Below are 25,288 nucleotides of genomic sequence, written 5' to 3' on the forward strand. Positions count from 1 at the left end.
GGACAACGAGCGACCAATAGCTCCAGAAATTAAAAAACGGGTAGTTACCTACATGAAACTAACGTGAGATGAAGTACACAGTACGCCACTTAACAATGACAAGCTCTTCTACTATTCCTTAATTTGCTCCAACTTAGTGTATGAGCGAATAATGTGTGAGTTTCTTGGCAACTGTAAGTTAACATTAGCAACATGCTCAGTCTCTAAGTTTGCCGTTAATCCAATCGAAGTCAACTTGACAAATGTGAGAGTCTCTAACGTACTATGAAAGTTCCACACAAAGTAATAAAACTCAATTTGCTGACTTATGTCAACGTTTGTGCAGTCCTGAACGAGGTATGGGCAAACGTTTATCTGTTTCCCACCCAAAACGGAACAAGACCTCGTCCAGAATGAATACTGATGGCTGTCAAGCACATATTTCACAAATGGAGCAATTACCAGCTTGCTTCATACGAAATGAAACAGATCGCGTTAAACACGACTACTTCGGTTGAAAATTCCATCTTGAGCACCACCTAACTGCACAATAACCTTTAATTTCGGAGTTCCTTGCAGGAATAAATGCCGAATTGGTAGCAAACGGTGCCATATAATTTGAAAGTAATTCATTTGGTATGAATGACGCCGAACGTGTAAAGAGTGAGCCTGAACATAACAGCGATATTACAAATGTTTGAAACGGACGTGCGTTTCTTCTTTGGGAGTAAGTACAAAAAGTCAGAATGACTTAGGAACGCCAAATACTTATCCATCACCTCACAGTGAAGCCTAGGCTACGACTAAAGTTGCTGATTATAGATCAGCTGGCATTAATGAAAAAAGATAACAAACGGAAAACACCCAGACCTGCAAAGAACATTGCAGTTGTGGTCGAACTGTTTTCAAAAAAAATCTCAGAAACATCAGCGATAGGGGTCACTGAGGGGGGCGCGATTGACGGTGCCCTGGAACTCCAGCTGAACAACTGCTGATTCACTATTAGAATCACGAGGAGACTCACAGATGGACAAAATTGGCTGTGCTGGTATAGAAATGCAAAATTTTGAATAGTCTAAGAAGAAAATTTGTGTCGAATAGTAAAGAAGAGGGGCAAAACAATATAAACAAAGAGCTCTCAAGAACTTCCAATATTGACCTATGGGAAAGCGAGATAGAATGTATAAGTGCCTCACTCGGAAGCTGATTCAGTTGTCTGCGGAAAATCGTATGGGAGGAAAGGTAGTGAAGAATCTGGGGATTGTAGGGTCAAATACAACGAAGCGGGAATATAAAGAGAAGCGAATTATTCTCAGTCCGAATTCTGGACACATTAAAAGATCAGGAACATGGGAATATCTTACATGCTCCTTTCACGACACTGTCATCCGTTCAGTTGCCCTTTAACTCATTTCTGTCTCAGCACTATGGCGTAATCGGATAATCTCAAAGCTTTATTTATTCTCCCTGTCTTTAATTCATAATACAAATTTTTGTTTGGTTTCCTTTATCGCTAGTTCAATGTACAAAATAAATAACATCGGGGATAGGGTACAAACCTGTCTAATTCCCTTCACAACTATTGCTTCCCTTTCATGCCCCTAGAGTTAGAACTACCATCTGGTTTCTGTACAAGTTGCAAATGTCCTTTTACTCCCTGTATTTTGTCTCCTCTTTCAGAATTTCAAAGAGAGAATTCCAGTCAGCATTGTTAAAATCATTTTTCAAGGCTAAAAATTCTATAAAAATAGGTCTGCCTTTCCTTAACCTGTCTTCTAAGATAAGTCAGAGTAATTACTGCCTCGTGTGTTGCTACATTTCGCTGCAATCCAAACTGATCTTTTCCTAGGCCGGATACTACCAGTTTTCCCATAATTCAGTAAAAAATTCGACTTTGTCTTCTGCAGCCGTGAGTTATTAAAGTGATACTTCGGTAATTTTCACACTTGTCAGCAACTGCTTTCTTTGGAATTTGAATTATTTACATTCTTCTTAAAGTCTTGGTGGTATTGCGCCTGCCTCATATATCTTGTACGCCGGATGGAAGAGTTTTCTCATGGTTGGCTCTTCAAAGGCTATAAATAGTTCTGAAGGAATGACGTCTACGCCCAAGACCTTGTTTCGACATAACTCATTTAGTGCTGTGTCGAATTGTTCTCATAGTATATCTCTCATCTTCATCTACGTCCTCTTCAATTTCTGTAATACTGGCTAAGTTCATCTCCCTTACATAGACCCTCTATAGACTCCTTCCACCTTTCAGCTTTCCCTTCTTTTCTTTGCAGTGATTTTCCACATGAGCACTTGATATTCATACAGTTGTTTGTCTTTTGTCCCATGGCGTCTTTAATTTTCCGCAGGCTGTATCCATCTTTCCCCTACTGTTGTTGTTGTTGTTGTTGTTGTTGTTGTTGTTGTTGTCTTCAGTCCTGAGACTGGTTTGGTGCAACCCCAGTGATATATGCTCCAAAATCCTTATACTTGTCCTCTAGCCATTCCTAATTAGCCGTTTCGCACTTCCTGTCAGTCTCATTCTTCAGACGTTTGTATTAACTTTCCCTTGCTTCATTTTTCTGGATTTTTGTCATTTTCTCCTTTCATCGGTTAAATCGAATATCTCCGTGTTATCCAAGGATTTCTACTTGGCCTTGTCTCTTAATCTATTTTATTCTCTGCTGTCTTCACTATTTCAGGTCTCCAAGGTTCCCATTCGTAATTCCAGCACGCTCGAATAGGTCAGCAATTTCTTTTAATCAGTACAACGAAAAACCAACCAAAGTTGCAAAATTCACTTTTTATTCATTCGGCGAGTAGTTGCTGGCCAGGGCTCATTTTAAAATCGTAGTAACATAGTCAAAAATGGTATTTTCGAAAATGCAAAACCGATGTCAGAAATGTTCCTACGAACAGTTACATGTCTTACAGATTTTCTGTAACGTTCCTTTGCACATTTTTGACATGGTTTCTGCATTTTACGAAATATCATTTTTGACTATGTAACGACGATTTGGGAATGGGTCCCGGCCCGAAACTACTTAGACTGTACTCTTTCCCCTTTCTCTAATGAACCGTTGCCTAGTGCTCGCTCTGAAGCTCTCAACAGTCTCCGGTTCTTTCAGCTTAAGAGGTCTATTTTCTTAATTTCCTTCCTTCTTGCAATGTCTCCAGTTTGTCAACGTTTCATAGCCGATAAATTGTGGCCTTGGTCCACTTCTGCCCCTGGAAATGCTTTAAAATTAGAAATCTGGTTCCGAAATCTCCTTCTTAGCATTATACAAGAATCTGAAACCTCCCAGTGTCTTCATATCTCTTCCAGGAATACAACCAGGAATACAACACATTATTATTGTTGTTGTTCTTGTGGTCTTCAGTCCTGAGACTGGTTTGATGCAGCTCTCCATGCTACTCTTTCCTGTGCAAGCTTCTTCATCTCCCAGTACCTACTGCAACCTACATCCTTCTGAATCTGCTTAGTTTATTCATCTCTTGGTCTCCCTCTACGATTTTTACCCTCCACGCTGCCCTCCATTGCGAAATTTGTGATTCCTTGATGCCTCAAAACATGTCCTCCCAACCGATCCCTTCTTCTAGTCAAGTTGTGCCACAAACTTCTCTTCTCCCCAATCCTATTCAATACCTCCTCATTAGTTACATGATCTACCCACCTTATCTTCAGCATTCTTCTGTAGCACCACATTTCGAAAGCTTCTATTCTCTTCTTGTCCAAACTAGTTAACGTCCATGTTTCACTTCCATACATGGCTACACTCCATACAAATACTTTCAGAAACGACTTCCTGACACTTAAATCTATACTCGATGTTAACAAATTTATCTTCTTCAGAAACGCTTTCCTTGCCATTGCCAGTCTACATTTTATATCCTCTCTACTTCGACCATCATCAGTTACTTTACTCCCTAAATAGCAAAACTCCTTTACTACTTTAAGTGTCTCATTTCCTAATCTAATTCTCTCAGCATCACCCGATTTAATTTGACAACATTCCATAATCCTCGTTTTGCTTTTGTTGATGTTCATCTTATATCCTCCTTTCAAGACACTGTCCATTCCGTTCAACTGCTCTTCCAAGTCCTTTGCTGTCTCTGACAGAATTACAATGTCATCGGCAAACCTCAAAGTTTTTACTTCTTCTCCATGAATTTTAATACCTACTCCGAATTTTACTTTTGTTTCCTTTACTGCTTGCTCAATATACAGATTGAATAACATCGGGGAGAGGCTATAACCCTGTCTCACTCTCCTCCCAACCACCGCTTCCCTTTCACGCCCCTCGACTCTTATAATTGTCGTCTGGTTTCTGTACAAATTGTAAATAGCCTTTCGCTCCCTGTATATTACCCCTGCCATCTTCGGAATTTGAGAGAGAGTATGACAGTTAACATTGTCAAAAGCTTTTTCTAAGTCTGCAAATGCTAGAAACGTAGGTTTGCCTTTTCTTAGTCTTTCTTCTAAGACAAGTCGTAAGGTTAGTATTGCCTCACGTGTTCCAACATTTCTACGGAATCCAAACTGATCTTCCCCGAGGTCCACTTCTAACAGTTTTTCCATTCGTGTGTAAAGAATTCGCGTTAGTATTTTGCAGCTGTGACTTATTAAACTGATAGTTCGGTAATTTTCACATCTGTCAACACCTGCTTTCTTTGGAATTGGAATTATTATATTCTTCTTGAAGTCTGAGGGTATTTCGCCTGTCTCATACATCTTGCTCACCAGATGGTAGAGTTTTGTCATGACTGGCTCTCCCAAGGCCACCAGTAGTCCTAATGGAATGTTGTCTACTCCCGGGGCCTTGTTTCGACTCAGGTCTTTCAGTGCTCTGTCAAACTCTTCACGCAGTATCTTATCTCCCATTTCGTTTTCATCTACATCCTCTTCCATTTCCATAATATTGTCCTCAAGTACATCGCCCTTGTATAAACCCTCTATATACTGCTTCCACCTTTTGTGCCTTCCCTTCTTTGCTTAGAACTGGGTTTCCATCTGAGCTCTTGATATTCATACAAGTGGTTCTCTTCTCTCCAAAGGTCTCTTTTATTTTCCTGTACGCAGCATCTATCTTACCCCTAGTGAGACAAGCCTCTACATCCTTACATTTGTCCTCTAGCCATCCCTGCTTAGCCATTTTGCACTTCCTGTCGATCTCATTTTTGAGACGTTTGTATTTTTTTTTTGCCTGCTTCATTTACTGCATTTTTATATTTTCTCCTTTCATCAATTAAATTCAATATTTCTTTTGTTACCCAAGGATTTCTATTAGCCCTAGTCTTTTTACCTACTTGATCGTCTGCTGCCTTCACTACTTCATCCCTCAGAGCTACTCATTCTTCTTCTACTGTATTTCTTTCCCCCATTCCTGTCAATTGTTCGCTAATGCTCTCCCTGAAACTCTGTACAACCTCTGGTTCTTTCAGTTTATCCAGGTCCCAACTCCTTAAACTCCCACTTTTTTTCAGTTTCTTCAGTTTCAATCTGCAGATCGTAACCAATAGATTGTGGTCAGAATCCACATCTGCCCCTGGAAATGTCTTACAATTTAAAACTTGGTTCCTAAATCTCTGTCTTACCATTATATAATCTGTCTGTTACCTTTTAGTATCTCCAGGATTCTTCCAGGTATACCTTCTTTTATGATTCTTGAACCAAGTGTTAGCTATGATTAAGTTATGCTCTGTGCAAAATTCTACAAGGCGGCTTCATCTTTCATTTCTTCCACCCAATCCATATTCACCTACTATGTTTCCTTAGCAGTGATTAAACTATACTCTCTGCAACATTCTACCAGGCGGATTCCTCTTTCATACCTTTCCCCCAAGTCCATATTCACATATAGTTTCTGCTTCTCTTCCTTCTTCTACTGTCTAATTCCAGTCCCCTATTGCAATTAAATTTTCATCTTCCGTTTCATACTTGGCTGAAATCGACATAGTATTTACAGTCTGCATCTGTTGACTGAATTGAGCCACTGTAAATAGCATGGAAAAGGCTACGTCCCGCAGTACGAGTTATTAAACTTCCTTCCCATTCCGTTCACGTTTGGAGCGCTGGAGGAATGATTGTTCGAATCCGTCTGTACGTACTATATTTAACGTAAACTTTTCCTTAGCATCCTTATAAGAGCCGTACGATGGTGGTTATTGTGTGTTCCTAGTCGCGATTTAAATACGGTCCTTGAACCTTTCTTGGTAGACTTCCTCAGGATAGTTTCCGTCTCTTGAAGAGAGTCTACCAGTTAAGTTCTTTCATCGTCTCTGTGACACCCTCCTGTGGGTCAGCAAACCTGTTAACATTCGTGCTGTCCTTTTCTGTATATGCTCATGTCACCTCCTCGTCCTATTTGATACGGGTTTCACATACTTGAGCGGTCGTACGGGTGATTTGTAAGCAATCCTTTTTTAGACTGATCCCATTTCCGTAGTATTCTACGAATAAACTGAAGTCTGCTACATGCTTTATGTACGACTGAGCCTATGTGCTCATTCCATTTCATGTCTCGAATACCTGTACACCCAGATATTCAGATGAGTTAACCGATTCCAGCTGTAACACACTGACATTACAGTTATATGAAACTACTTTTCTTCGTTTCGTGAAGTGCACCACTTAAATCGACTTGTAAGTCTCAGCGCAGAGATTTGGAAATTATCAAAGTCTGAATATTTGTGCAGCTTTGTTCAGGCTGTAGTTTATTGTAGACAACTGTGTCATCTGTAAGTCTCAGTTAACTATAATTGTAGTGTTGGCAGAAGTGCCAACACCGTGTGGCCGAAATGCACGCTTTAACTGACGCAGACTGGCGTGAGGTCTGGAACAGTTAAGAGAATTTATAGTAGCAAATAAAGTACGTAGTTGATGTAATACTTAACTTTAATCCACAATTGGTGTAAATCGCTCTTGACGGTACATTAATAATAAGCTCAATATAACTGGTCATGGCGCCTTGCTAGGTCGTAGCAAATGACGTAGCTGAAGGCTAAGCTAACTATCGTCTCGGCAAATGAGAGCGTATTTGTCAGTGTAGCATCGCTAGCAAAGTCTGCTGTACAACTGGGGCGAGTGCTAGCAAGTCTCTCTAGACCTGCCGTGTGGCGGCGCTCGGTCTGCAATCACTGACAGTGGCGACACGCGGGTCCGACGTATACTAATGGACCGCGGCCGATTTAAAGGCTACCACCTAGCAAGTGTGGTGTCTGGCGGTGACACCACAATAATGTTGTCCGCTAGGTCGTTAACATACAGCATGAACTGAAAGGGACCCAATGCATTTCTGTGGGCGACCCCCAAAGTTTAGTTTCTTCTTCATCTGCTGATGACTCTCCATCCAAGATAACATACCGCGTCGTCCCTGTCAAAAACTCCTCATTCCAGTCCCAAATTTCACTTGATAACCAATAGGATCGTCCTTTTGACAATAAGCGCATATGTGGTACTGTTTCAAGTTATTTTTGCAAATAGAGAAACATTGCATTTATATGACTGCTTTGGTCCATGATTTTCAGGGCGTTGTGTGAGGAAAGTGTTTGTTGGGTTTCACGTGATCGATCTCTTCGAAATCCTTGATGGTTGGCAGGGAGAATGTCGTTCTGTTAGAGGTACCTCATTATGTTTCAGCTCAAAAAATGTTCTAAGAGTGTACAGCAAATGGATGTCAAGGATACTGGACAGTAGTTTTGTGGATCGCTTCTGTTGCTCTTCTTGTAGACAGGTGTGACCTGCGCTTTCTTAAAACTAATGGGCACGGTTTTCTGTTCGAGCTATCTACGGCAGATTATGCGACGATGTGACTCAGCCACAAATTGGGTATCGAATACCATATGGATTCCATCGGGCACTTGGGACTCATTTAATTTTAAAAATTCCAGCTGTTTCTCAACGCCAGTGACAGTAACATCTAATTCATTTATCTTTTCGGTGGTACGAGGATTAAGTTGGGGCAGTAATCCTGGGGTTTCCATTGTACAGGAAAGCCTCTCTGGTTCTGCTTTGCTACTCTGTTTCACTTCCTATCTTGTCTGAGTGACTGGACAGTAACTTTCTTGTCAGTTCGAGTTTACATACGATCGCAATTTCTTTGGATTTAGTGAAAGATCTTTCGGCAGTAATCTCCTTTGGTAGTCGTCTAAGGCTTGCTCTCTCGGCATCCAAATTCGTTTTCTTCGTGTATTTTATATACATCCCAGTTCTTTGCTTTAAGCCAGTTAAGTAGAACTGCGTTATTGTAGGAAGTTGAAACAGTGCCGCCGAAATTGCAAGAGACGATGTAAGTCTCAACAGCTCTGAAATTGCAGGTACAGTGATGTTTGCGAAAGACGATATTCAACAGGCAAAACAGACACTTTTGAGATATAGAGGGAGATCATCGCAAATAAGTTACATACTTCGTAAACTGGCAGAAGCAGTTAACAATTCTCTCACTCACTTTGAAATACTGAACGAAGAGCTAATTAACAGATTAAATGACGCATGGAATGTCCAACAGCTCCCTCCAAGCTTTTCCACAGGGGTTGATCGTACTGCTACCAAAGAAATACCCGTCAACAAACATCGAATCCTTCAGGCCTATGAGGTTGATGAATACAAACAAGCTCGAGCCTAAATGCAGGCTTAAGGGACGTAATGAAAAACATGGAAAGAGATTCCCAACCATGCGCGGTCTCTGGTCGCAGTATAATCGACTCCCGGACTACCTTTACACAACAGCCATTAAGAGTACCGTTAAAACATCGCCTCTGTAATATCTATAGATTTTTTAAAGCTTTCGATCAGTTCGCTCACAATTTTCTACTACAAGCAACGCAGAAATTACTGTCAGTGTAATTTGGCAAGGAGCCCAGTCCAAAAATCATGATCAATGGCCAGTTAACTGGGCCATTCGATGTGCAACGGTCATTCCGTCATGGTTCCTGTCTATCGATGGACCTCTCCTCGGGGAACCTGACAGCTCGTTCCAGGCTCGATCTTACTAAGAGAGAAATTCGTAAGGTGAGTGCTTACAGATGATCTGACCACGTGTCAGCTCAAGACCAGATAACGCACGCCCTAAGGTATTTACTCAACACTTACTATGAAGCAACAGCGGCCACGATTAACTGCAACAAATCCAAGGTGATGAACTCAGGGAAAGGGTTAGAGCCAGAAGGACGATAGTTACCTGCAGGAACAAAAGTGCGAAGTCTATGGCCTTGATCTGGTGTCCGACACACAAAAAGTAAGGATTAAAACTGACTCTGTGTTGAACAAAATGAGGTCGAGGATACAACTACAGCCCAAGGCAAGCGTCAATAAGATCCAGGAAATAAAACTACTGGACCAGTTCATCTTATCTAAAGTGTTTTACACAGCTTGAAGCGAAATTCGCGCACTCGCGCTTCGCAGCGCGACTCCTCAAAAGCCAGCGATAAAAAATGTCTCTCAAAATTTCGTCCGGTGATTACATCCGGTAGAAAAAGGACGTTAAAGAGTGGCAATCTGGCAACACTGTAACCACATGTACGGTTACTGCCTCTGACAGCACGAATCAGTTGTGCTGTGCTGTTGGTGCACTGCGAAGAGTTTTTGGCTAGCACGCACGAGGTCGATGGTTCGATCTTGTATTGAGGCATATGTTCTTTATTTGGTAAATGTAGTCCAGGTGGTACAGTATCTGGCAAATGATGTCCAAACTCGGTTATTATTTGTATGTGTTATTACCACGGTCCCACAAATTACGCCTTTCAACATTGAGTCTGGTAACCGCATGCTGTTTAATACGTATCTCAATGCTTTATTATTATTACTGTGGACGCAGCTTTGCTGCGAAAGGTCCAGAGCTGTATGATACGGCGGATTGCGCAATGTAGAGCATCTGTTGTTCTGAGGACAAAGTATTCTGTTGTGAAGGTCATGCGGTCATTAATACGGACATTATTATTGTCACTGGTTGCTAATGTGCGACATCTGAGCGCTCATATTACTTGTAATATAAATGACAAGTAGATGTTACGTTATTGTACTGTGCTATCATCTTTAGCATCTCGAAATTGATATTGTTTTTGTAGTTACCCTGTCCGGTGAGAAGTCATTTGTTTCAACTGTCTATTTCATCTCTGTTTCTGCATGTTCAGCGTTACAAAATGTTGTAAATTTAGGATACATGTGACCTAAGAAATTAGTGTCTGTTACAGTATGAAATGTCAGAATGAAATTAGCAAATAAAAAAATTAAATGTGCCCAAACCCAGGATAAAACCCTCGACCTCCTGCATACAAACCCAAAACTCTACCGATGGCACTTTTTTTAATTTGTTCGGTATTGTTCGTTGCATTTGGTCTTGGCAGACGTCACATCCTTTGCTCAGTTCATTACATAGGCCGAGCAGCCTTTTGACGGAACGCGCTGAGCTACTGTGCCGGCTACCAGCAGGATAACCACAAAAACAATATCAATTTCGAGATGCTAAAGATGATAGCACAGTACAGTAACATAACATCTACTTGTCATTTATATTACAAGTAATACGAGCGCTCACATGTCTCTACAGGCCCCCTGGCTCTACAGCTGTTGTGGCTAAGCACCTGAAGGATAATCTGGAAAGTATTTCGAGTAGATTTCCCCACCATGTTATAGTTCTGGGCGGAGATTTTAATTTGCCGGATATAGACTGGGAGAGCCGGCCGAAGTGGCCGTGCGGTTAAAGGCGCTGCAGTCTGGAACCGCAAGACCGCTACGGTCGCAGGTTCGAATCCTGCCTCGGGCATGGATGTTTGTGATGTCCTTAGGTTAGATAGGTTTAACTAGTTCTAACTTCTAGGGGACTAATGACCTCAGCAGTTGAGTCCCATAGTGCTCAGAGCCATAGACTGGGAGACTCAAACGTTTATAACGGGTGGCAGGGACAAAGAATCCAGTGAAATTTTTTTAAAGTGATTTATCTGAAAACTACCTTTAGCAGTTAAACAGAGAACCGACTCGTGGCGATAACATATTAGACCTTCTGGTGACAAACAGACCCGAACTGTTTGAAACAGTTAACGCAGAACAGGGAATCAGTGATCATAAAGCGGTTACTGCAGCGATGATTTCAGCCGTAAATAGAAATATTAAAAAAAGGTAGGAAGATTTTTCTGTTTAGCAAAAGTGAAAAAAAGCAGATTTCAGAGTACCTGATGGATCAACAAAAAAGTTTTTTCTCAAGTACGGATAGTGTTGAGGATCAGTGGACAAAGTTCAAAACCATCGTACAATATGTGTTAGATGAGTATGTGCCAAGCAAGATCGTAAGAGATGGAAAAGAGCCACAGTAGTACAACAACCGAGCTAGAAAACTGCTGCGGAAGCAAGGGGAACTACACAGCAAACATAAACACAGCCAACGCCTTGCAGACAAACAAAACTTAGGCGAAGCGAAATGTAGTGTGAGGAGGGCTATGCGAGAGGCGTTCAATGAATTCGAAAGTAAAGTTCTCTGTACTGACTTGGCAGAAAATCCTAAGAATTTTGGTATTACGTCAAAGCGGTAGGTGGATCAAAACAAGATGTCCAGACACTCTGTGACCAAAATGTTACTGAAAGAGAGGATGACAGACTAAAGGCCAAAATACTAAATGTCTTTTTCCAAAGCTGTTTCACATAGGAAGACTGCACTGTAGTTCCGTCTCTAGATTGTCGCACAGATGACAAAATGGTAGATATCGAAATAGACGATAGAGGGATAAAGAAACAATTAAAATCGCTCAAAAGAGGAAAGGCCGCTGGACCTGATGGGATACCAGTTCAATTTTACACAGAGTACGCGAAGGAACTTGCCCCCCTTCTTGCAGCGGTGTACCGTAGGTCTCTAGAAGAGCGTAGCGTTCCAAAGGATTGGAAAAGGGCACAGGTCATCCCCGATTTCAAGAAGGGACGTCGAAAAGATGTGCAGAACTATAGACCTATATCTCTAACGTCGATCAGTTGTAGAATTTTGGAACACGTATTGTGTTCGAGTATAATGACTTTTCTGGAGACTAGAAATCTACTCCGTAGGAATCAGCATGGGTTTCGAAAAAGACGGTCGTGTGAAACCCAGCTCGCGCTATTCGTGCACGAGACTCAGAGGGCCATAGACACGGGTTGACTTCCGCAAGGCGTTCGATACAGTTCCCCACAGTCGTTTAATGAACAAAGTAAGAGCATATGGACTAACAGACCAATTGTCTGATTGGATTGAGGAGTTCCTAGATAACAGAACGCAGCATGTCATTCTCAATGGAGAGAAGTCTTCCGAAGTAAGAGTGATTTCAGGTGTGCCGCAGGGGAGTTCGTAGGACCGTTGCTATTCACAATATACATAAATGACCTAGTGGATGACATCGAAAGTTCACTGAGGGTTTTTGCAGATGATGCTGTGGTGTATCGAGAGGTTGCAACAATGGAAAATTGTACTGAAATGCAGGAGGATCTGCAGCGAATTGACGCATGGTGCAGGGAATGGCAATTGAATCTCAATGTAGACAAGTGTAATGTGCTGCGAATACATAGAAAGATATATCCCTTATCATTTAGTTACAATATAGCAGGTCAGCAACTGGAAGTAGCTAATTCCATAAATTATCTGGGAGTACGAATTAGGAGTGATTTAAAATTGAATTATCATATAAAGTTTATCTTTGGTAAAGCAGATGCCAGACTGAGATTCATTGGAGGAATCCTAAGGAAATGCAATCCGAAAACAAAGGAAGTAGGTTACAGTGCGCTTGTTCGGCCACTGCTTGAATACTGCTCAACAGTGTGGGGTCCGTACCAGATAGTGTTGATAGAAGAGATAGAGAAGATCCAACGGAGAGCAGCGTGCTTCGTTATAGGATCATTTAGTAATCGCGAAAGCTTTGCGGAGATGATAGATAAACTCCATGGAAGACTCTGCAAGAGAGACGCTCAGTGGCTCGGTACGGGCTTTTGTTAAAGTTTCGAGAACATACCTTCACCGAAGATTCAAGCAGTATAATGCTCCCTCCTACGTATATCTCGCGAAGAGACCATGAGGATAAAAAAAAGAGAGATTAGAGCCAACACAGAGGCATATCGACGATCCTTCTTTCCACGAACAATACGAGACTGGAATAGAAGGGAGAACCGATAGAGGTACTCAAGGTTCCCTCCGCCACACACCGTCAGGTGGCTTGCGGAGTATGTAAGACACAACTGATACATGCTGTCAGAGGTAGTTAGCCTACATGTGGTACCATAGTTGCGAGATTACCACACTTTAACGCCCTTTTCCTGCCAGTTGTAGTTGACGGACGAAATTTTCTGCCACATTTTTTCATCGCTGGCATGTGAGGTGTTGCGCTGCGAAGCCTGAGTGCGCGAATTTCGCTTCACCCTGTATAGTGGCCATTTCGCTTGCACCAACGCCATTGGCAAAAATTCAGCTCTGAGCTGTTGGGTATTTCGTATGTCGTTACAATATCGAAAGTAAGGCAGAGCACAGTAACATTACCCTTTGAACGAGGCGGAATTGGATTAACAGACAGTGACGCTGGGTGCAAAGCAGTACTAGTACATAAAGTCCTTAACAAATCAAAATTCAGCTCTACCAACCTGAGGAAACTATGAATGAAAGTAGTTCAAACGGAGAGCCAAGTACCAACCGTTAGTGTTAGGAAAAATAAATTAAAAGCTCTCCTGCCTCAGGACCACCATAGTGGAGAACAACTACAGCGTGATATCCCAGCATCTGAGATATAACGACCAGTGCGTACATTGCTCAGTACTCTCACATTTGCTATTCGTGATTAATTCTTCAAATTATTATGTTACTTGTATTTTCAAAGCAATTTACGGACTCGAAGTAGGGTAAAGCCAGTAAAAGGAAAATACAACGAAGGAGAAGAATGTTGTTTTATTAATATATTTTCTTACCAAAAGAAGAAGCAATACTTGAGATACTATGGATGTCAAAGTGATTAGATTTCGACAAAATATCAGAATTAATGCATTTGTAACCCGTGGTCTAGGGGTAGCGTCTTTGATTCATAATCAAAACGTCTTCGGTCCCGGGTTCGATCCCCGCCACTGCCCAAATTATTTATAAATAATCAGCATTGGCCGAAGACTTCCGGCATAAGAAGTCAGCCTCATTCTGCCAACGGCCTTGTCAAAGAGGGCGGAGGAGCGGATAGAGGTTCAGGGCACTCTCTTGTCCTATACGATCAAAATTACTTTCCAACCAGATCACGCGCGTCCTCGAGCCTATGAAATAAAACAGTTCATACGCGACGATCTACGTTTAGATCCGGCGACTGTCGTCGGAATACATTTTTCTATAACGGCGAGCGTGGTTTATGTTAAAATGACCAGTGCAGAGGTCTGCGCGACAGTGGTTTCTAAATATTCGAACTCTCTGATTCAAACATTCTGACGGGCATATCGGTGCCGTGACGGTGGATCATGCAGGCATGGGCCTAAGGACTGTAAGAGTTTTTGAACTCCCCTTCGAGGTCCCAGAGGAAGTTGTCAAGAACGCCTTCCGACCATATGGCAATGTTATCAGCCACGTTGCAGAAAAGTGGCAAACTTTCTCGATTTATAAGGTCTACAATGGTGTGCGCCAAATTAAACTTGAGCTCAAGAAACATGTGCCGTCCTATTTGAACATCGGTGGCTGTCGTGCAATCATCATGTACGACGGTCAACCGCGTACCTGTTCCGGATGTGGGCAGGAAGGCCATGTTCGATCGAGCTGCTTACAACGTAGAATTACGCAGATACCAGTGGGAGACTCCGTTTCCCCGACGGGGACGACAATCCTGCCACACACGTACGCTCAGACGACGATGCGCACCATAGTTGAGAACGAAACGGGCGATCAGACACATCCATCGACGCCAGAAGTACCACGGGAGGAAGAGGAAGGACCCTCGGTGCCAACCCATCTGTCGCCCCCTCCACAGCAACAACAGCAGCAACAGTCCCACGGACTCCAGACGCAACATAACATTCAGAACGCGATGGACGTGGACGCGAACATTGTCCCGACCGCGGCTTTCCTAGCGGAAGGTGATACGACGCTGGATTGCCTCCCACATTCGGATACGGATGTCCACGTTCGTAAGCAACGTTCGCCCCGACGACGCAAGCGACGTCGGCGGACCCCTTCTGACGATTGCCTCCTCCACACGGCCGGTCAAGCAGGTGACATCTCATCAGACAGCATGGATGCTGCGCCTGCTGAGGATCTAAGTGGTGTAGACGGTTCACTTGCCCATACTACGAGTGCCCAGTTACTTCTTGCACCACAAACGCGGCAGGTCGCGTCGATGGATGGCGATCCGTCTACCTCTACCAAAGACGACGTACGTGAGAGAGATTTAGGTGCCGATCAGCCACACAGCATCGTGTTGCATCCACTGTGGTCGGACGATGTTGAGGAACTTCCTGAAGAGGGCACGGGTGACAGGGGAGGGGGCGGCATTGGGGATGCCACTCCTAGCGTGAACGACTCATAATTTGTAACGGGTTTGGTGGGTCCGGCATCTCTTGCGGTTAGCTTTTATTGCCATGGCGTCTACCCTAGGTGAAGAGGCTAGGCAGCACACCTTTCGCCTTGCCACAATCAATATCAACGTGATAAGGGCACCACAGAAACTGACAATGCTACAACGCATGCTTGATGCGGCGGACATCGACGTGGCCCTCTTACAGGAAGTATGTGTCGCTAGTTTCCCTTACTTCTACGGATATACCGCCCACATCTCCCACGCCTCTTCTACCGATTGTGGTGTGGCTGTTCTGTTACGGGACGGTTTGGCGGCTACGGACGTACTGTACTTACCGAGTGCAAGAATCATGGCAGTAACTGTCAACTGTGTACGACTCATCAATGTATATGCCCCTTCAGGATCAGGGAGACGGAGAGATCGGGCCCGCTTTTTTTCGGAAGATATTACGCGTCTATTTATGGGCCACATAGACGATATGGTGATCGGAGGAGATTTTAACTGTACATTATCTCCATCTGATCAGCAGCCACATCACGTCCCGTGTGCGGAATTGGAAATGCTAGTGCGTGACCGCCACCTGATTGACACGTGGCGCCACATCCATGGCCCAGCTCCTGGTTACACCCATTATACAAGCCATTCATCAAGTCGGTTGGACAGGATTTACGTCACAAGCACCCTTTCGACGGCGACGAGAGGAGCAGAGCTCTGGCCCACTGCATTCACCGACCACACAGCCTATATTTGCACCATTGCCCTCCAACCTGCACGTGTGTGGCGCAGTAGGCCCCCCTGGAAACTGAACGTCGCCCATCTGGACGAGCCGGCATGTAAAGGTGCTGTCGAAGAGTCGTGGACCGCGTCCTTACGGCGTCGTGGTCGATACCGATCGACCCTCAGTTGGTGGATTGAATGTGCGAAGCCTGCTCTTAGACGCACCTTCATGGCTTACGGCCGGGATCAGCGGCATGGAGGAGGAGCACGGAAAACTTCTATTACACCGTCCTACGGGAATGGCTTGCTATGGAGCCCTCACCTGACAGGCATATCATAGTCAATCGCGCGAAAGCGCAGCTCGTCTCCTTAGCACGCCATCATTTACAAGGCGCTGTTATACGGTCGCGTGCTCCAGACATGATACTATCAGAAACACCATCTATGCACCACGTGCTCCTAGAACGCAGGAGGCGCCGCAGGGCACTGGTAACCGACATGATAACCGACGACGGTCGACATGTGGTTGAACAAGCAGATATAGCAGAAGCCTTCTATGGGCATTACGCTCAACTTTATTCAGCAGTGCTCCCTGATATGGCGACGGTAGACACCGTTTCAGCACATGTCCACGGTACAGTTCCACCAGACATGGTACCGAATTTACTGGGAGAAGTGACAGAAGAGGAAGTGCTCGACGCCATTGGTAAAGGTGCTCCCCATAAATCACCAGGAATCGATGGGTTACCATTAGTTCTATCGAGCCTTTACACAACTGTTGCTACCGTGTTTGATTGAAATTTGCCAGGAATTGATGTCCCCGGATATAACATTGCCTGCACCATTCTTGGAAGATCTGATTGTCCCCATCCATAAGCCGAAGGGACGGAATCATGTCCGCGACTATCGTCCCTTAACATTATTGAACAGCGACTCCAAGATCTTTTCGAGGCTGCTATCAGAACGTATTCGCGGCACACTATTGCACGTCTTGTCCGGCGATCAGACGTCCTTGGGGGGACCCAACAACATCATAACTGCGTTATGTCGTTACCGAGATCTCATCTCCCTTGCACGGGTGAGACGTTTGCCGGCAGCCCTGGCGTCTATCGACTTTAGCCAGGCTTTTGACCGTGTGGGCCACACTTTCCTCACGGCCGTTCTACGGCGCATGGAATACCCCGACCCCTTTATCACAGTGTTGACACGCCTACTACATGGTGCAACTTCTCGAGTTCTTGTCAATGGAAGACTGACGGCACCCATGCCGATCCGCCGATCAGTACGACAGGGATGTCCATTATCAACATTCTTATTTGGATTGGCCTTAGAACCCTTGTTGTGTGGTCTCCGAGACAGGCTCACTGGGATACAGTTCGGCGGCTCCATCTATCGCTGCACCGCATACGCGGATGATTTGATGATCGTCATACGAGGAGCTGACGATATGGCCGCGGCTTTGGACTGGATTGCAACCTACGGTACAGCTTCTGGTAGCCAAATCAACGTTGACAAGTCCGTCGCCTTGAGCATCGGGATTGGGCTACCGCAGGAACACATTGCCCCCCTTACGCTTCAGTGATACTGTACGCTGCTTGGGCTTAGATTTCATGAACGACATGCGACGCGCGACGACGCTCAATTATCGACGCCTTCTTAACCAAATTAGGGCCGGAATTGCAAATCAGCGCTTGCGATCCCTCAACATCGTTCAGCGGGTGTATTATGCCAGTGTATACCTTGCGTCCCGCATACCGCATGTCGCCCAAACGCTACCCATTCCGAAGCCCTTGGCTCGTAGCATTATGGCAGCGCTGGGATACTTCGTCACCGCTGGTATGTTACTGAAGATCAGATACGTATCTCTTACCCTCCCCAAGGAAAAAGGTGGTCTCGGCCTAGTTAACGTCCATGATAGGGCCATTGCCTTCTATGTTAGCTCACATTTATGTCTGCTGCGCTGTTGTCCTACGAGCCTCACGAGTCTGCTTCTGACGGCGCTACGACCTGCTTCACTAAGAGCGCCGGTCCCACTAAAGGACATCCCAGCGCCCCTCTTTTATATAGGACGTTTCTATTTAGAACAAAGTTATTGCACTGTAGCGCTCACGACACCACAAATGGCCACAGCTCGACGCCTATATCATGACATGCTGCAACGCCGCCCCCTAAATGTGGTCGAACTAAAATATCCTGACGTACGGTGGCGCGTGGTGTGGAAGACTGTACACGATGCCATGCTTGATTCCGATGTTGTTTCTCAATGGTACGTCGTCGTGAATGGGAAGCTCGTGACGCAAGAACGTCTCTACAATATCCACATGACAGAATCTCCCAATTGTGTGGGTTGTAATGCAGTAGATTCTGACGAGCACCGCCTCAGCTGTGGAGAGGCGGAACCGGTTTGGCACCTAGTGCGGCAGATGCTGGCTTATCTCTTGCGAGTTAGGCCGGAGCATATATCTGCACGCACGTTATTGTTTCCGGATGAGACATTTTACCCCAAGACTCGAACCAACTCTGTCACCTGGATACGTGGACATGCCGTCCATTACCTCTGTCGTGACGGACACAAGGATTTCCTTGACTTCTGGCTCTATTGGCAAGAAAGACATCATGCTATTTCCGGGCATACCAGATATCGACAGTGCTTCGCAAACTACCTATGGAGTGCCTTTCACAGCCCGCCGTGCAGCTGGAATGTTCCAGGCAGTGGCAGATGAGGTCAGAACGAACTGCAAACGACCATATATTGAACAATCTTATCAGTGGGCGCAGTCGCTGGGAAGCCTCACTACGACGTGGTAACTTTCTTTTCATGCTATTTATGTCTTATATCTTCGATAGCGTCTTCATTCTGTTTTAGTTTTCCAGGCTTGGTTAACTGTGACTGTTCGCACATAAAAAAAAAAAAAAACATGGGCAGGAGACCTGCTTTCAAATCCAAATAAATACACAAGAACAAAATAAGAACAAAATGAACAACAAATAAAATTTAATAAAGTATTATACCCTTTCCTTTCTTCTTTTATTTTATTTTTTTATACAAAGTTCAGAGGCATATTTAATTTTTGTTCGTTGGCGGAACCTGAAGTGGCGGCGAACGGCCGTCCTAGTTAGCTTCAGGATGAAAGTGGCGGTGGCACTAGCTTTGTTTTTGTTTTTAGGCTAGATAGGTTTTTGGGGGTAGTATGGGTGATAGGGGCCAACGCCACGCCTGAAGTGGAAGAGGTAATTTTCTAAAAAAAAAAAAAAGGGGTGGGAAATTGCCCCTAAAGGCGGAAGAATAAGGAATGATCAACGACATGAGGATGCAGAAGGCAACGGAAACCACTGCATTAAAGACACGTAACGTGTATTCACAGGACATGTGGCCTGTATTTGAAGAAGTGTCATGACGATCTCTCCATTGGCTCAAGATTCCGGAATAGTCTCCCATTCGGATCTCCGGGAGGGGACTGCCAAGGGAAAGGTTACCATGAGAAAAAGATTGAATCATCAACGAAAGGACAACGTTCTACGAGTCGGGGTGTGGAATGTCAGAAGCTTCAACGTGGTAGGGAAACAAGAAAATCTGAAAAGGGAAATGCAAAGGCTCATTCTAGATAGAGTAGGGGGTCAGTGAAGTGAAGTGGAAGGAAGACAAGGATTTCTGGTCAGATGAGTATCGGGTAATATCAACAGCAGCAGAAAATGGTATTACAGGTGTAGGATTCGTTATGAATAGGAAGGTAGGGCAGAGGGTGTGTTACTGGGAACAGTTCGGTGACCGGGTTGTTCTAATCAGAATCGACAGCAGACCAACACCGACAACGATAGTTCAGGTATACATGCCGACGTCGCAAGCTGAAGATGAACAGATGGAGAAAGTATATGAGGATATTAAAAGGGAAATGCAGTATGTAAAGGGGGACGAAAATCTAATAGTCATCGGCGACTGGAATGCAGTTGTAGGGGAAGGAGTAGAAGAAAAGGTTACAGGAGAATATGGGCTTGGGACAAGGAATGAAAGAGGAGAAAGACTAATTGAGTTCTGTAACAAATTTCAGCTAGTAATAGCGAATACCCTGTTCAAGAATCACAAGAGGAGGAGGTATACTTGGAGAAGGCCGGGAGATATGGGAAGATTTCAATTAGATTACATCATGGTCAGACAGAGATTTCGAAATCAGATACTGGATTGTAAGGCGTACCCAGGAGCAGATATAGACTCAGATCACAATATAGTAGTGATGAAAAGTAGGCTGAAGTTCAAGACATTAGTCAGGAAGAATCAATACGCAAAGAAGTGGGATACGAAAGTACTAAGGAATGACGAGATAAGTTTGAAGTTCTCTAACGCTATAGATACAGCAATAAAGAATAGCGCAGTAGGCAGTACAGTTGAAGAGGAATGGACTTCTCTAAAAAGGGCCATCACAGAAGTTAGGAAGGAAAACATAGGTACAAAGAAGGTAGCTGCGAAGAAACCGTGGGTAACAGAAGAAATACTTCAGTTGATTGATGAAACGAGGAAGTACAAACATGTTCCGGGAAAATCAGGAATACAGAAATACAAGTCGCTGAGGAATGAAATAAATAGGAAGTGCAGGGAAGCTAAGACGAAATGGCTGCAGGAAAAATGTGAAGACATCGAAAAAGATAAGATTGTCGGAAGGACAGACTCAGCATACAGGAAAATCAATATAACCTTTGGTGACATTAAAAGCAACGGTGGTAACATTAAGAGGGCAACGGGAATTCCACTGTTAAATGCAGAGGAGAGAGCAGATAGGTGGAAAGAATACATTGAAAGCCTCTATGAGGGTGAAGATTTGTCTGATGTGATAGAAGAAACAGGAGTCGATTTAGAAGAGATAGGGGATCCAGTATTAGAATCGGAATTTAAAAGAGCTTTGAAGGACTTACGGTCAAATAAGCCAGAAGGGATTGATAACATTCCATCAGAATTTCTAAAATCATTGGGGGAAGTGGCAACAAAACGACTATTCACGTTGGTGTGTAGAATATGAGTCTGGCGATATACCATCTGACTTTCGGAAAAGCATCATCCGCACAATTACGAAGACGGCAGGAGCTGACAAGTGCGAGAATTATCGCACAATCAGCTTAACAGCTCATGCATCGAGGCTGCTTACAAGAGTAATATACAGAAGAATGGAAAAGAAAATTGAGAATGCGCTAGGTGACGATCAGTTTGGCTTTAGGAAAAGTAAAAGGACGAGAGAGGCAATTCTGACGTTACGGCTAATAATGAAAGCAAGGCTAAAGAAAAATAAAGGCACTTTCATAGGATTTGTCGACCTGGAAAAAGCGTTCGACAATATAAAATGGTGCAAGCTGTTAGAGATTCTGAAAAAAGTAGGAGTAAGCTATAGGGAGAGACGGGTTATATAATATGTACAACAACCAAGAGGGAATAATAAGAGTGGACGATCAAGAACGAAGTGCTCGTATTAAGAAGGGTGTAATACAAGGCTGTAGCCATCCGCCCATACTCTTCAATCTGTACATCGAGGAAGCAATGATGGAAATAAAAGAAAGGTTCAGGAGTGGAATTAAAATACATGGTGAAAGGATATCAATGATACGATTCGCTGATGACATTGCTATCCTGAGTGAAAGTGAAGAAGAATTAAATGATCCGCTGAACGGAATGAACAGTCGAATGAGTACACAGTATGGTTTGAGAGTAAATCGGAGAAAGACGAAGGTAATGAGAAGTAGTAGAAATGAGAACAGCGAGAAACTTAACATCAGGATTGATGGTCACGAAGTCAAGGAATTCTGCTACCTAGGCAGTAAAATAACCAATGACGGACGGAGCAAGGAGGACATCAAAAGCAGACTCGCTATGGCAAAAAAGGCATTTCTGGCCAAGAGAAGTCTACTAATATCAAATACCGGTCTTAATTTGAGGAAGAAATTTCTGAGGATGTACATCTGGAGTACAGCATAGTATGGTAGTGAAACATGGACTGTGGGAAAACCGGAACAGAAGAGAATCGAAGCATTTGAGATGTGGTGCTATAGACGAATGTTGAAAATTAGGTGGGCTGATAAGGTAAGGAATGAGGAGGTTCTATGCAGAATCGGGGAGGAAAGGAATATGTGGAAAACACTGATAAGGAGAAGGGACAGGATGATAGGACATTTGCTAAGACATGAGGGAATGACTTCCATGGTACTAGAGGGAGCTGTAGAGGGCAAAAAAGGTAGAGGAAGACAGAGATTGGAATACGTCAAGCAAATAATTGAGGACGTAGGTTGCAAGTGCTACTCTGAGATGAGGAGGTTAGCACTGGAAAGGAATTCGTGGCGGGCCGCATCAAACCAGTCAGTAGACTGATGCCCCCACCCCCCCCGCCCCCCCCCCCCAAAAAAAATAAATTTAAAATTTAATAAGAAGAGAGATGTACATGAATTCAGAATAAGGAGAAATTACGTTTTAAGAGTGAATGAATATATTATGATTTACTGTATTACTACTTTTTTCTAGGCCCAAGAAATAAATTTTCTTTGATTTTTAATTTACAATTAAGAAAATGTTTAAGTTCATAAAAGTTAAATGTAAATGTCTCATCAGAAATGGTGGGTGACGTCTTTGACTAGTTATCATAACATCCTGGATCCTGGGTTCACACCAAGTTACTACTTAAATTTTAAATGAAAATGATCAACAGTGGCGGCCGAAAACTTCCAGGATAAGAAGTCAAGCTCATTCTGCCAAGAGCCATCTCAAAGAGGTTGTAGTAATTGTCAGAAGATTGAGGCACCCTGTGGCCCCCGTGATGAAGAAGTGCGCGCAGAAAACATAATAGCTAGCAATGATAAAGGGAATAAGGATTCAGGAGACCATAGAAACCACTGTATTAAAGATACCAATGAGTACCCACAGTACATGTAGTCTGTAACTAAAAAAGTGTCGTGGTTGGCCGAATATAGGGTAATATCAACAGCTGCTGAAAATGATGAAATAGGAATAAGATTCGTTACAAATAACGAGACAGGCCGAAGAGTGAGTTACTATGAACAGTTCAGTGACAGGATTAGTCTCCTCAGAATCGACAGCAAACCAGCACCAAGGACAATAGTTCTGTTATACATATCGACGTAACAAACAGAAGATGAAGAGACAGAAAAGTGTATGAGGATACTGAAAGGGATTTTCAGTGTATAAAGAGAGATTGTAACATTAGTAACGAATTGAAACTTTTCTGCGTCTGGTGTGCAAATGCAAGGATTTAAAATTTTGATGCGCCGAATTCATTGGCAAAATTAGGTGTTCCTTATCAAGTTAGATTTCTTAACACATTTCTTAATATATATCAGAATCTTGATCTTGTTGCCTGTTCTGTGAGCAGGAATTGAGAGGAAGACAAGCCATAGAGGCCATTCCTTACTGCACGTTCTTATGACATCTTACGCATCAGTGTCGCAGAGAAAGGAGAGTCTCTCTAATCCGCTAGTTAGGAGCAGTTCTAACATGACGCTGAAACTAAATTAGGAGTTGTAATTAAATGAATAATACCCCGAAATTTTAACTCGGAACAATCTTTTTTATTCTTAAGAGGTAGAAATTTCTAACAATATCAGACAACATCTTTTTTATATGTAGTATTTTTCTACAAATACTCTATCACGCTGTAATTTGTCCCTCTCTCGAGACCCATCCGAAAAAGAAAGTATGCAGTCAGAATCGCACAAATTTGTTAAAAACACAGTCGCAACACTTACGTGAACTTGAATAGAACAAAAGTTTTCGAAACAAAATAAATGAAATTTCCTCATCAATGAAATTGTCAATCACTTATGTAGTGACTGACAGTTCGGTTTTTCACAAACACAACTTTTATTTATGCACGTTTACAAGGTTGATGACTGAACAACAAAATAAAGGTAACAATAACGATGCCAGTAAAAGTCTCCTAATTGAGGCAAACAAAGTTCACTTCCAATTTTCCACAAAGGTTCGTGGTAACACACACACACACACACACACACACACACACACACACACACACACACGCACACACAAACCAGTAAAAGTCCAATTCTGAGACGAAGACGTAATACACTACAGTCGAAGTCCATGAGGTCGGCATCTGAAGTGAACTGAACTTCGGTGCTGGCTCTAGCCCCTAAATAGCTGTCTACAGTCAATCAGGTTTTGGCGTAGTGATACTTCCTTCAAACCGTGGCTTGAGCCGGTGTTTACCATTGTGCTTTTGGTACGCTTTGGACATAGACAAACCTGACCTCTGTGGTGTAATATGGGTTGCCGGCCAACAGGGGCTACCTTGGCTCCGGAATAACAACTCAGAATAACCAAATAAAACAATATTCAGAATATTCACTAGAACAGGGAGAAAGCTTTCCTCGACTCGGTTTCAATAAATAAGTCTGCTGCCAACTTCGGTTTATAGAAGGAACAAACACTTGACTAAATATTATATAGGTACTTCACTTACTGAGGTATCAAGAGTCCAACAGTAACGAAAGTTTAGAAGTCCGATAAAGATAGAAAAATTCAATACGGAGAAGAAAACAATCTTTGTTGCGAAGTTGAAATTAGTTTATTTGTTCACCAATATGAATAAATAAGCATTACTTTTAACACAGTACGTACTGATTGCTGTATCACCACGCCATGGAGAGGAAAACCTTTTATAAAACTTTAAAATATGAAACTGTCTTGTCGGTCAGCAGAATTACAGTATAAATGATACCAAGTCCCAGCTGGCACATCACCGAACGCTGATTCCTAGGGCCTTGGAAGTAGCGTGGTGTCCAGGGCGGCGGATGAGTCCTTGGCGAGGTGTAAATGAGGGTCTTACGCCGAAACTGCTGTCCAGAGCTCGTGCGCCGGACTAAATAGAAGGCTCGCGGATGGATACTCGCGAGCCTATTTTCAGCACGTGACATGTAGAATGCAACAGGTGGTGTGGTTTGGCAACGGTGTCTATTGTCGACGTGTACACCGCCTGTGACATAGCGGGAACGCTTTTGGTGGCCTCTGCTTGCCTGGCCTGAGTTCCAGAGTTGCGATCGTGTGAGCCGTAGGGCCTGAGATTGCTGCAACCCACACGACGTATGATACGCGTGGTGTCGTCAG

At 43.5% G+C, this 25,288-nt stretch overlaps 1 protein-coding gene across 6 annotated transcripts in view; it reads left to right on the top strand.

The window, feature by feature from the left end:
• The window catches only part of LOC126458609 (UDP-glucosyltransferase 2-like), a 622,880-nt gene that overhangs the window by 339,228 nt on the left and 258,364 nt on the right, over positions 1-25,288 (top strand). The gene's annotated exons all lie outside the window — the stretch shown is intronic.

This window comes from Schistocerca serialis, chromosome 2, assembly GCF_023864345.2.
Source record: "Schistocerca serialis cubense isolate TAMUIC-IGC-003099 chromosome 2, iqSchSeri2.2, whole genome shotgun sequence".
NCBI classification, from domain to species: Eukaryota; Metazoa; Arthropoda; class Insecta; order Orthoptera; family Acrididae; genus Schistocerca; species Schistocerca serialis.